The sequence below is a fragment of the Trachypithecus francoisi genome, unplaced genomic scaffold (assembly GCF_009764315.1).
Source record: "Trachypithecus francoisi isolate TF-2019V2 unplaced genomic scaffold, Tfra_2.0 Lachesis_group21, whole genome shotgun sequence".
Classification (NCBI taxonomy): domain Eukaryota; kingdom Metazoa; phylum Chordata; class Mammalia; order Primates; family Cercopithecidae; genus Trachypithecus; species Trachypithecus francoisi.
The window spans coordinates 49,501,463-49,515,436 of record NW_022681467.1 but is presented as its reverse complement, the minus strand read 5'-3'; positions in this window follow the sequence as shown (position 1 = coordinate 49,515,436).

Here is a 13,974-nt window from a genome sequence, read left to right as displayed (position 1 = left end):
TATTGACATTGATGCATGAGAAAAGTAAGGCCCAGAGAGAAAAAATAACCTGTCCAGGGCCGCACAACTGGTAAACAATGGAGTCTGGACTTGATTCCAGATCACCTGACCAACTGCCCTGATTTGCAGATCCTCTGAGCTCGACCAAAGAAATGAGCACAGAAAACCTCCCTGTGCCTGCAGGTGTGACATTCTCAACCCTGTCTTTAATACAGCTGCTGCATCCCAGCGTTCCATGACAGACGGTGGAGCCCGCCTAAGCCACCTTGCTTGCCATGGGGTTTGGCTCCATGACCTTGATGTGAGCTCATAGATTTGTTTGCAGTTGTGAAAATTAAACGAGAGAGAGAGATTTCATTGTTTGTGTGCATGGAGTGTGTGTTTGTGTTGAGGGAGGGAGGAGAACGAGTGATTTTTAAATTCAGCCTAAAATTAAATGCGCATCGGATGCATGCCAAATGGACTCCACAACCACCAGACTTCAAGTTTCAACAGTTTCCAAGTCCTTCTTTCTTTGTCTTTGGTTTTTGGTTTTTGGTTTTTTTTGAGACAGAGTCTCACTCTGTCACCAGGCTGGAGTGCAGTGGTGCGATCTCGGCTCACTGCAAACTCTGCCTCCCAGGTTCAAGCAATTCTCCTGCCTTAGCCTCCTGAGTAGCTGGGATTACAGGCACGCGCTACCACGCCCAGCTAATTTTTGTATTTTTAGTAGAGACGGGGTTTCACTATGTTGGCCAGGATGGTCTCGATCTCCTGACCTCATGATCTGTCCGCCTTGGCCTCCTAGTGCTAGGATTACAGGCGTGAGCCACTGCGCCCAGCCTACAAGCTTTTCTTCTGCCAAGTGCTAGGCTAGGTTCTAGGAGAAGAAGAGGGATGTTACTCATTCATCTGCTATGCATGGTCCGCTATGTTCCAGGGTGGGAGACGTGTACAGGGGTGAGCAGCTCCAACCTTCAGGCCACTTATATTCCCAGGTGGAGGTGATAGATAGGCAAATGCGTGTACTCTGGTTGTTGAGGATGTGAAGCAATTGGACTCCTCCTGTACCACTTGTGGTCACGTAAAATGGTATGGCCACTTTGGAGAACATTCTGGCAGTTCCCTGTTTGGTTAAATATAGAGTTACCATATATAGAGTTACCAAAGAAATGGTACAAAAAAGAAAAAATAGAGTGGCCAAGTGCAGCAATTCCACTCCTAGGTATTTTACCCAAGAGAAATGAAAACACATGTTCACACAAGGACGTGCACATGAATGTTTATAGCAGCAATAGTTGCATAGACGGAAGGTGGAAACAACCCAAATGTCCATTACAGGATGAATGGATCAACAAAATGTAGCATATGCAGACAATTGCTCATCCACAGAAAGAAATGAGGTTCTGACACATGTTGTAATATGGATGAACCTTGACCATTACAGTAAATGAAAGAAGCCAGTCACAAAGACCACGTATTATGTAATTCCATTTATATGACATGTTCAGAATGGGTAAATCATTAGGTCAGTGGTTGTTTAGGGATGGGAGGACAGTGAAGGACGAGGGTAATAACGGAAGGGTTTGGGCTTTCTTGAAGTGATGAGCTCGTGATCCACCCGCCTCAGCCTCCCAAAGTGCTGGGATTACAGGCATGAGCCACCACGCCCGGCCTAAATTTGTGTGTGTGTGTGTGTGTGTGTGTGTGTGTGTGTGTGTGTGAGAGAGAGATAAAATGTACAAAGCATGACATTTACCGTTTTAACCAGTGTGTAATTCACTGGCATTAAGTATAGTCATTAAGTATAGTCAGGAGAATGGCTTGAACCCGGGAGGCAGAAGTTGCAGTGAGCCGAGATCTCGCCATTACACTCCAGCCTGGACAACAAGAGCAAAACTCCATCTCAAAAAAATAAATAAATAAAATTAAAAATAAAACCAAAGGATATTCCAAGTGACATAATCTAGACACAAAAGGACAAATACTGTACTACTCCACTTACATGAGGTGGATATATCTAAGTGAAGTCTTAATAGTCTAAAATAGGCCAATTCATAGAGACAGAAGATAGAAGAGAGATTCCTAGAGGCTGGAAGGAAGGGAAAGGGAACAGGGAGTTAAGTGTATAACGAGTTGGTGTTTGGGGTGATTTAAAAGAAAAGTTCTGAAAACAGTGGTGATGTCGATGCAACGTTGTGACTATACTTAATGCTCAAGATCATCCTGGCTAACATGGTGAAAACCCATCTCTACTAAAAACACAAAAAATTAGCCGGGCGTGATGGCGGGCGCCTGTAATCCCAGCTACTCGGGAAGCTGAGGCAGGAGAATGGCGGGAACCCAGGAAGCGGAGCTTGCCGTGAGCTGAGATCACGCCACTGCACTCCAACCTGGGCGACAGAGCAAGATTCTGTGTCAAAAAAAAAAATTTTTTTTAAGGCAAGCAAAGTGATTCATGCATGTAATCCCAGCACTCTGGGAAGCTGAGGTGGGAGGATTGCTTGAGGCCAGGAGTTTGAAACCAGCCTGGGCAATGTAGCAAGACCTGTCTCTACAAAATAAATTTTTTTTAAAAAAGTATCCAGACACAGTGGTGCACACCTATAGTCTCAACCTCACAGGAGGATTAGGGGAGAGGATCATTTGAGCCCAAGAGTTCCAGGTTGCAGTGAGCTATGATCTTGCTACTGCACTCCAGCCTGGGTGAGAGAGTAAGACCTTGTTTCTAAAAAAAAAAAGAAATGGTACAAAAAAGAAAAAATAGAGTGGCCAAGTGCAGTGACTCACACCTGTAATCCCAACACTTTGGGAGGCCAAGGCAGGTGGATCACAAGGTCAGGAGATCGAGACCATCCTGGCCAACATAGTGAAACTCCATCTCTACTAAAATACAACAAAATTAGCCGGGCATGGTGGCAGGTGCCTGTAGTCCCAGCTGCTTGGGAGGCTGAGGCAGGGGAATCGCTTGAACCAGGGAGGCAGAGGTTGCAGTGAGCCAAGATCACGCCACTGCACTCCAATTAGGAGTGCAGAGCAAGACTCTGTCTCAAAGAAAAAGAAAAAATAGAATGAATAAGACTTGCTATTGGACAGCACGACAGGGTGACTATAGTAAAAAAAACTTAATTGTACATTTTAAAATAACTCAAAGACTATAATTGGATTGCTTCTAACTCAAAGGATAAATGCTTGAGAAGATGGATACCCTATTCTCCATGATGTGGTTATTATGCATTGTGCGCTTGTCTCCAAACATCTCATGTACCCCGTAAACATACACACCTACTATGTACCCACAAAAATTAAAAATAAAAAAATTTAAATAAAATTTAAAAATAGAAATAACAAAGGAAATGAAGAGTGGAAACTCATCCCTTCCTAACGATTTTCCCACACTTTGCTGCTATCGTCTGTGCTCCTGCAGTGATTTTCCTGTGTCATGGGAACACCGTGTAAGGAATGGTCTTATTGCTCATCTCCTCCCACCTCCGTGTTCAGCGGCTGTGGTGATATTTGGGCACATATCTGAAGGGAAAAATGAGCTGGCTGTGCGAAGAGGCAGGAGCAAGCTTCCCAGGCAGAGGAAGTAGCAAAAAACCTCATTTTGCCTGGTTGAAGAGCAGCCAGAAGGCCAATGTGGATAGAAAAAAATGAGCAAGGCAGGGCTCAGTGGCTCACTCCTGTAATCCCAGCACTTTGGGAGGTCGAGGCGAGTGGATCACTTGAGGCCAGGAGTTCGAGACCAACTTGTCCAACATGGTGAAATCCCATCTCTACTAAAAATACAAAAATTAGCCAGGTTTGGGGGTGGGCACCTGTAATCGCAGCTGCTCAGGAGGCTGAGGCAGGAGAATCACTTCAACCGGAGGTTGCAGTGAGCCGAGATCGCACCATTGCACTCCAGCCTGGGCAACAGAGCAAGACTCTGTTTAAAAAGAGAGAACAAAATGAACAAGCGAAACGGTGGTAGTAGGTGAATTTAGAGGCATGACAAGGTCAGAATTAAGCAAGCTTAAGGAAAGTTTGGTCCACGAAGGCCCTCGTCTCATACTGCTTTCGGCCTTAATCAGTAATTTCCAGCCCGTTGGCCACAGTCCCCTGCAGCAGTGAAAGCGATGGATTTGAGAAGCTAGGAAATCGTAGGAAAGGATCCTGTGACTTCTTGTACACACAGAACAGTATCTGTAAACCAAACGAATGCATCTTGGTTTTCGTGCACCACTAGCTTTTAAAGGCATTGGCAAGGCTATTGTCATTTCATAAACTACAAATCCATGGCAAAACAATGGAGATTTTACAACTATGCATTTGTCACAGGTTTTTCTCAATCAATGAAAATAAATAGCTATGGCCGGGCGCGGTGGCTCAAGCCTGTAATCCCAGCACTTTGGGAGGCCAAGACAGGTGGATCACGAGGTCAGGAGATCGAGACCATCCTGGCTCACACGGTGAAACCCCATCTCTACTAAAAATATAAAAAAAAACTAGCCGGGTGAGGTGGCGGCTCCTGTAGTCCCAGCTACTTGGGAGGCTGAGGCAGGAGAATGGCGTAAACCCGGGAGGCGGAGCTTGCAGTGAGCTGAGATCTGGCCACTGCACTCCAGCCTGGGCGACAGAGCGAGACTCTGTCTCAAAATAAAAAAAAAAGAAAATAAATAGCTAGACCATGTGATGACGAAATATCTGTCAAAGGAAAATACACTCATACTCCAAACTGGAAGGACAAGTCTTGAGCATGTCTGGGCCTTTCTAGTCTCAAAGTCATAGAAGATTTTACTATAAGAAAATGTGTTAAGGTAAAAAGAACAGGTGGTGGTTTTATCATTATTATTTTTAGAGAAACAATGTATTGAGCCTTATTATCAGCTGTGTTCACGTTCTTTCAGCTTTTCATCTAATCCTCCAAGCTATTTTTTTTTTTTCTGAGACAGAATCCTGAATAGCTGGGATTACAGGCGCCCGCCCCCACATCTGGCTAATTTTTGTATTTTTAATAGAGATGGGATTTCACTGTGTTGACCAGGCTGGTCTCGAACTCCTGTCCTCAAGTGATCCACTCGCCTTGACCTCCCAAAGTGCTGGAATTACAGTCTTGTCTCCCAGGCTGGAGTGCAGTAGTGCAATCTCGGTTCACTGCAACCTCCACCTCCTGGGTTCAAGCAATTCTCCTGCCTCAGCCTCCCGAGTAGCTGGGATTACAGGAGCGCACCACCACACCTGGCTAATTTTGTGTATCTTTAATAGAGACGGGGTTTCACCATGTTGGCCAGGCTGATCTTGAACCCCTGACCTCGTGATCTGCCCACCTTGGCCTCCCAAAGTGTTGGGATTATAGGTGTGAGCCACCGTGCCCAGCCTTCAAATTGTTTTTTAAAGTAAGCATCGCGATCCTATCATACAGATGAGACATCTTCAAGTTCAGAGATATTAACTACATTGACTATGTTTACACAAATAGTAAATGATTGGGGAAGAGGGAAAGATCTAGCCTGTATCAGTCACATATGGCTGCATAACATGTCATCCCAAAACTCCACAACTTAAAACAATAAGCATTTCCTATTGTTTATGAGTTTATGGGTTCTGCCAATGGGTTCTTCGCTTCAAAGTTGAGATCGCTTATGCTTCTGTAATCAGCTTTATGTTGAGTAGGTGTTTCTGCTAATCCAGACAGGGCTCTTTCACGTGTTAGGAAGTAGGCTGGTCTATGATAGCTTTAGTTGAGACAACTGGGCCTTCCTCCATGTGGTCTCCCATCCGTCTAGCCAGGCCAGGCTTGTGCCTATGGCAGTAGCAGTGTTCCAAAATACAAACAGACTTTCTTTTTTTTTTTTGAGACGTAGTCTCGCTCTGTTGCCCGGGCTAGAGTGCAGTGGCCGGATCTCAGCTCACTGCAAGCTCCGCCTCCCGGGTTCACACCATTCTCCTGCCTCAGCCTCCCAAGTGGCTGGGATTACAGGCGCCCGCCACCTCGCCCGGCTAGTTTTTTGTTTTTTTAGTAGAGACGGGGTTTCATCATGTTAGCCAGGATGGTCTCGATCTCCTGACCTCGTGATCCACCTGTCTCGGCCTCCCAAAGTGCGGGGGTTACAGGCTTGAGCCACCGCGCCCGGCCACAAACAGACTTTCATGAGGTGTCCTGAGGCTGGAGCTTGGTGCCGATACACTGCTATTTCTACTGCATTCTGTTGGCCAAAGCAAGTCAAAAATCCAGCTGCTATTCAAGGATTGGGAAATAGATCCTACTTCTTCATAGAAGGGATCACAAAAAATATGTGCAAAGAGTATGGATACAGGGAGGAAAAAGAGATACAGCCACTTTTTACAATCTCTCTTACCCAGAAAAAGAAGGAAAAAAAAAGCTATTGTGTTCATAAAGGGCAGGAAATGCAGCACATAATTTAATCCCAAGTCTCGAAATCAAGTAAGTTCTCCACTTTGGAGAACAGTTTGACAGTTTCTTATACATACATTAACCATACTTTAACCCCTGACCTAGCAATTCCATTTCTAAGTATTTACCCAGGAGAAATAAACACACGTTTCCAAAAATAAATATATACATGCATACAGAAAGGTTCATTGCAGCTTTATTCGTAATAGTCAAAAATTGGAAAAAATAAATAAAATGTCCATCAATGGATGAATTGTTAAAGTGGACCATGGCTCAAAAGTAATTTTAAAATGAACTGAGGACATACATAACAACGCAGAAGCATCTCAAAAACATTTCAATAAAAAGAAGCCAGACACAAAAGTGATCATTTTGTCTGGTTCCATTTATATGAAGTTCGAAAACTGGCCAGACTGAGCTATGGTGTTAGAAATCAAAACCTCAGAAGAGGATGGATTGTTACTGGAAAATGACATAAGGGAATGTACGGTGATAAAAGAGTTCTTATGTCAATTGGAGCAGTGGTTACAAAGGTGTAGAGCTTTGTTGAAACACATAAAACTACATTTAAAATCTTTGCAATTTTGCCAGGCGTGGTAGCTCACACCTGTAATCTCAGTACTTTGGGAACCCAAGGCAGGCGGATCACCTGAGGTCAGGAGTTCGAGACCAGCCTGGCTAACATGGTGAAACCCTGTTTCTACTAAAAAGACAAAAAATTGGCCAGGAGTGGTGGCGTGCACCTGTAATCCCAGCTACTTGAGACGCTGAGGTAGGAGAATCACTTGAACCAGGGAGGCATGGGTTGCAGTGAGCCAAGATCACGCCATTGCCTTCCAGCTCAGGCAACAAGAGCGAAACTCCATCTCAAATAAAAAATTTGAAAAAAAAAAAAAAAACTTTTCAATTTATTGTATGAAAAATTGGACCCCAATTAATAATAATAATGAAAATGAAGCTGGGCTTCAAAATGCTTTCTTAGAAAGATTTGGAGGAGGCCAGGTGCTGTGGCTCATGCCTATAATCCCAGCACTTTGAGAGGCCAAGGCAGGCAGATCACAAGGTCAGGAGTTTGAGACCAGTCTGGCCAACACAGTAAAACCCTGTCTCTACTAAAAATACAAAAAAATTAGCCAGGCGTGGTGGTGGGTGCCTATAATCCCAACTACTCGGGATGCTGAGGCAGGAGAATCACTTGAACCCGGGAGGCAGAGGGTACAGTGAGCCAAGATTGTGCCATTGTACTCCAGCCAGGTCGACAGTGCAAGATTCTGTCTCAAAAAAAAAAAAAAAAATCTGAAGGAACTGGCAGGGTTTCAGGGTTTCACCGTGAGCGTGAGGCTCCATGAGTCACGGTATTAGGGAAGTGTGAGATTGGGAGATTGGGGGCCTGGAGGCCCTTGGGGAAACCTGTAGGCATTAAGTGTGTCCTTACCTGACCCTGCTTCTACAGAAGGGAGTAGCATCCATTTACATGTTCAAGAGACAAGCAGGAAATATCAACTAAATGTGCATGTAAATTCATTCCAGCTTGCTGTGGCTATGGGGAATTTTGCCTTGAATGGGTCCAGCTTTATTTTCCCAGGATTTTGTTGGCAGGAGGTGGCTCAGACACCACCTTCCTAGAGTCAGATGCCAGGAAGGAGAGTCAAGATCCGTAGGGAGCCTTCTGTAGAAATCAGACTCCACTCAGAAAGTTGTGAATCAGGTTCCCAGTGCTTATGCTGCATAGAAACCACCGATTCCCTCACTTAGAAAATCACTCGAAACACATCCAATTATTTGAGCAGAGAGATTAAGAAGTGCTCTGTGCAACTGAATTGTATCAATGAAAATGAACAGAAGTCTTTGCGTAAAAAACACTCCAGCTAGCCCTTGGCTGAGTGGAGCAAATGCAGGGGCGGGGGGATCATGGAACACAGATCTCCTGCTTTGGGGGCTTTTAAAATAATCTTGTTTTGGAATGAAACATTCCTCCTTAAATACAACAGGATTCCGTTGGCTAAAGCAAGACAAAAATCCAGCTGCTATTCAAGGCGTGGGAAATAGATCTCACTTCTTCATGGAAGGGATCACAAAGGTAATATGTGCAAAGGGTATGGATACAGGGAGGAAAAAAGAGACACAACCAAAAAGAGATACCGACATGGTGGCTCACGCCTGTAATCCCAACACTTCGGAAGGCCGAGGCAGGAGAATCACTTGAGCTCAGGAGTTCGAGACCAGCCTAGCCAACATGGCTAAACGCCGTCTCTACTAAAAATACAAAAAAAATTAACCAGGTGCGGTAGCGTGCGCCTGTAATTCCAGCTACTCGTGAGGCTGAGGCACAAGAATCGTTTAAACCCAGGAGGCAGAGGTTGCAGTAAGCCAAGATTGCACCACTGCACTCCTGCCTGGGCTACAGAGCAAGACTCTGTCTGAAAAAAAAAAAGAAGACGAAAGTCTGGGTTGTCTCTAAGAAACCAACTGATGAATGGAAAACATGTTGTAATAATAGTTTGCATGTCGTAAGCAGCCTACCTGCATTATTCTGACTCAATCTACTACAACCTATGGGATAGCTATTGTTTGCTCCATTTCACAGATAAGAACACTGTGGCTCTGACTTGCTCAGTCTGTCTCATCCTTGGTCTATGCTTTCAATGTTTAACTAGGTGGGTTTTAGTTTCCTATAAGAAAGTAGTTTACATTTCAAATCTCTTTCGAAAATGATCTAAAAATATTTCCGTGTGCTAACTAAACATCCCACTTAATTGTGTACTTGGGTTTACAATAAATGACCCCAAGTTATATTACTTTACTTGTGGAGTGCATGGGAAGAAGAAAGAGGCAGGATGGGCAAGCAAAGGATGCATTTGTGCCAGCAGGAAGGCTTTGTTTTTCGTGATTCAGGAGAAAAGTGGAGGATGGGCTGAGTCATTGCAGACTGAGAAAGCGCCATGGCAAGGCGTCCACAAAGCTTACAGAGATTGCACTTCTGAGCAGTTGTTTCATCCATGTATGAAATTATTGCTGCTGGCCGGGCGCGGTGGCTCAAGCCTGTAATCCCAGCACTTTGGGAGGCCGAGGCGGGCAGATCACAAGGTCAGGAGTTCGAGACCATCCTGGCTAACACAGTGAAACCCCGTCTCTACTAAAAAGTACAAAAAACTAGCCGGGCGAGGTGGCGGGCGCCTGTAGTCCCAGCTACTCGGGAGGCTGAGGCACGAGAATGGCGTGAACCCGGGAGGCGGAGCTTGCAGTGAGCTGAGATCCGGCCACTGCACTCCAGCTCGGGGGACAGAGCGAGACTCCGTCTCAAAAAAAAAAAAAAAAAGAAATTATTGCTGCTAATTTGGGTTTCAAAGTCCTCATAATTTTGTTTGTATTAATTTGCCAATTCGCTTTTGTCATAGGGTTCAGATTTATGAGATATATAAGAACTATGTTTGTAAGGAGTCTAAACCTATTCTCTTACATTGATTTGCAGTTATGTTGTATAATTAAACATACACATAACATTTTAGGTCTACACGCTTTTTCATCTATGAAATGGGTCTCACTATTCCTCGTATTCCAGTCTATCTTTAACTACTACTCACCCACTACTTCTTGTTAAGTGCATAAATTTCTCATGTTTCATAAAGAAATATTACTAGCAGTCAAAGACATGCAAATAAAAGCCAGTATGCTTTTCTCTGTGATATCTACAAGCATGTGTGTGTGTGTGAATATGCATATGTGTGTGTATTTTTTTTGTTTGTTTTTGAGGTGGAGTCTCGCTCTGTCGCCCAGGCTGAAGTACAGTGGTGTGATCTTGGCTCACTGCAACCTCTGCCCCCCGGGTTCAAGTGATTCTCCTGCCTCAGCCATGAGTAGCTGAGACTACAGGCATGTGCCACCACACCTGGGTAATTTTTGTATTTTTAGTAGAGACAGAATTTTGCCATGTTGGCCAGGCTATTCTCAAACTCCTGACCTCAGGTGATCCACCCACCTCAGCCTCTCAAAGCGCTGGGATTGCAGGCGTGAGCCACCATGCGTGGCCATTTTTTTTGTTTTTAATTGGTTAGAAGTCCTTTGTTTTTTGGAGGAAAAAAGTAAATCCATCCATCCAATGCAGGTAAAATGTAAATCAGTACAACCTTTGCGGGGATGCATTTGACAGCATGCATCATGAGCCTTAAAAATATATCACTTTTTGATGACATCGGCACTTTTCAAAATACATATGATTGCTTTTACTCCAGTATTTCGCTGTTAGGAATTTATCTTGTGTAACTAACATGAAAAAGAAAGAAAGAGCGGGTGGGAGAAGGAGAGAGGGAGAGAGGAAAAAAATACAACCAGAATGTCTGGCAATGGGAGACTGTTTAAATGTTCCCTGGTAGAATATGAAATAGCCTTTTCATATATTCATTCATTCATTCATTCATTCATTCATTTTGAGACAGGGTCTTATTATGTCACCCAGGCTGGAGTGCAGTGGCATGATCATAGCTCACTGCAGCCTCAAACTCTTGGTCCCAAACAACCCTCCTGCCTCAGCCTCCCAAGTAGTTGGGACAACAGGCTCAATCACAACTGGCTGATTATTTTTAATTTTTTAGAAATAGGCCGGGCGCGGTGCCTCAAGCCTGTAATCCCAGCACTTTGGGAGGCCGAGACGGGCGGATCACGAGGTCAGGAGATCGAGACCATCCTGGCTAATACGGTGAAACCCTGTCTCTACTTAAAAATACAAAAAACTAGCCGGGCGACGAGGCGGGCGCCTGTAGTCCCAGCTACTCGGGAGGCTGAGGCAGGAGAATGGCGTAAACCTGGGTGGCGGAGCTTGCAGTGAGCTGAGATCCGGCCACTGCACTCCAGCCTGGGTGGCAGAGCGAGACTCCGTCTCAAAAAAAAAAAAAAAAAAAAAAAAAAAAAAAAAAATGGGGGTCTCACTATGTTGTCTAGGCTGATCACTAACTCCTTAGCTCAAACAAACCTCCCACTTCAGCCTCCCAAGTAGCAGGGACTACAGGTATATGCCACTATGCCTGGTTAATTTTTTTAAATTTTTTTTTTTTTTTTTTTTTTGAGACGGAGTCTCGCTCTGTCGTCCAGGCTGGAGTGCAGTGGCCGGATCTCGGCTCACTGCAACCTCCGCCCCCCAGGTTTACGCCATTCTCCTGCCTCAGCCTCCTGAGTAGCTGGGACTACAGGCGTCCACCACCTCGCCCGGCTAGTTTTTTGTATTTTTTAGTAGAGACGGGGTTTCACCGTGTTAGCCAGGATGGTCTCGATCTCCTGACCTCGTGACCCGCCCATCTCGGCCTCCCAAAGTGCTGGGATTACAGGCTTGAGCCACTGCGCCCGGCCTATTTTTTTAGTTTTTATATAACCCTTTTAAATGGTACTTAGTAAAGAACGTTTAACATCATGATGGAAAAGTAGTCCCAAATATAAAGAGAAAACATAGGATACTAAACACGTTTCATTTTTTCTGAACCTTTTTTTTTTTTTTTTAGACAGAGTCTCACTCTGTTGCCCAGGCTGGAGTGCAGTGGCTGGATCTCGGCTCACTGCAAGCTCCGCCTCCTGGGTTCATGCCATTCTTCTGCCTCAGCCTCCCAAGTAGCTGGGACTACAGGTGCCTGCCACCACGCCCGGCTAGTTTTTTTATTTTTTTTATTTTTAGTTAGAGACGGCGTTTCACCGTGTTAGGCAGGATGGTCTCAATCTCCTGACCTTGTGATCCGCTCTCCTCAGCCTCCCAAAGTGCTGGGATTACAGTCATGAGCCACTGCACCTGGCCTGCATGTATGTTTTTAAATGCAGAGAATGAAGACTGAATGAATTCATAGCAAAATGTCAACACAGATTATTGCTGAGTGGTAAGATAGCATTGATTTTACAGTCTTCATTTTGTTTTTAATGGTTGTATTTAATTGTCCTACTGTGAATGAATATTAATTTTGGAAGTCAGTAGTGTAAATAAACCCTAGTGTAAAACAAACTTGGGTTTTCAGCTTCATTAATCTTTCCAGTGATCTTAAAGAGGTTATTTAATCTCTGTAAATCTCAATTTCCTCATCAGTAAAATGGGCATAACATTCATGTCTATTTTTAAAAGCTGTGAGTCATAAATGAGATAATACATAGTAAGGGGTTTAGCATTGGGACTGGCAAACAGTATGATTTCAATAAAAATGATCTGTAATGTCTGGGTGCAGTGGCTCACGCCTGTAATCCCAGCACTTTGGGAGGCCGAGGCGGGCGGATCACCTGAGGTCAGGAGTTCGAGACTAGCCTGATCAACATGAAGAAATCCCGTCTCTACTAAAAACACAAAATTAGCTGGGTGTGGTGGCACATGCCTGAAGTCCCAGCTACTCGGGAGGCTGAGGCAGGAGAATCGCTTGAACCCGGGAGGCGGAGGTTGCAGTGAGCTGAGACCATGCCATTGCACTCCAGCCTGGGCAACAAGAGCGAAACTCCATCACAAAAAAAAAAAAAAAAATTATCTGTAATGAGAAAAGAATGATAAAAATGTTTTCTGTGCATTAACCATATATTTAAATAAACATTTCTCCAGTTTCTAAGTGTGCTAATCAAACATTTAGCTTCCACTAGGAAGTTCTGCTAGTGGGGAAAAAAAGAGAGAGAGAGAGGAGAGAAGTATATGACCCAGTGTATCTTTATTAGCCTTGTAATCTATGGATATTTCTGTGGAGCTGTGAAAGGCCTTGTTAAGCCTTTATTAATCATAGACCAGTGGTTGTTTACCAGGGGCGGTTCTTCCTCCCAGAGGACATCTGGCAATGTCTGGAAACATGTTCCGTTGTCACAGCAGGGGTGGAGGTGCTACTGGCATCTAGTGGGTAGAGGCCAGGGATGCTGCTGAACACCCCAGGCACACGATAGCAACATGAAACAAAGAATTATCCACCCGAAATGTCCACAGTGCTGAGGCTGAGAAACTGCTGGTAGCGGCATGATGTGCAACCTGATTGCAGAAGGAATGTGTAACAAAGTGAGCTTATTGCCTTCCTGCTTTTTCATCCATTGTATGTTTGTGTATGAAACTGAAGTGGAAACATTTTGGAAACACCTCCTCAGCCCAAGCCACATAGAATATTCTTTCTCTTCCTCAACCCAGTAGACCTCAGGTCCTATTGTGCACTAGATCTCTTTATCAGGGTTAAAAGATGAAGAAACACACAAGCAACTCATTGAAAGCTGGGGTAAGTAAGTTGGTGGTAGTAGGGTGAAGGTTAAGAGCTTGACTTTTGGAGTCTGACCAACAGAAGTTCAAAAGTCACTTTCCTCACCTGCTACCCATGTGATCGTGGTAGAATTTTTTTTTTCTTTTTTTACTTCTCCACAAGTTAGTTTTCTTAAATAAAAAACGGAACTAACCACACCTAGGATCACAAGGTTATGAGAATTAGGTGTGAAAAGATAATGTAAAGCCTTTAATCCAGAGGCAGATTATGGGAGGAACTCAACAAACTGAAATAAAAGTAGTAGAAGGAAAAGAGAAAAGACGCACTCCTAACAGTTCCTTTACTACAGAGTTGGGTTTGGTAAGCACTTCAGAATGCCTATTAAAGCCTAATGCGTTTGACCTGAAA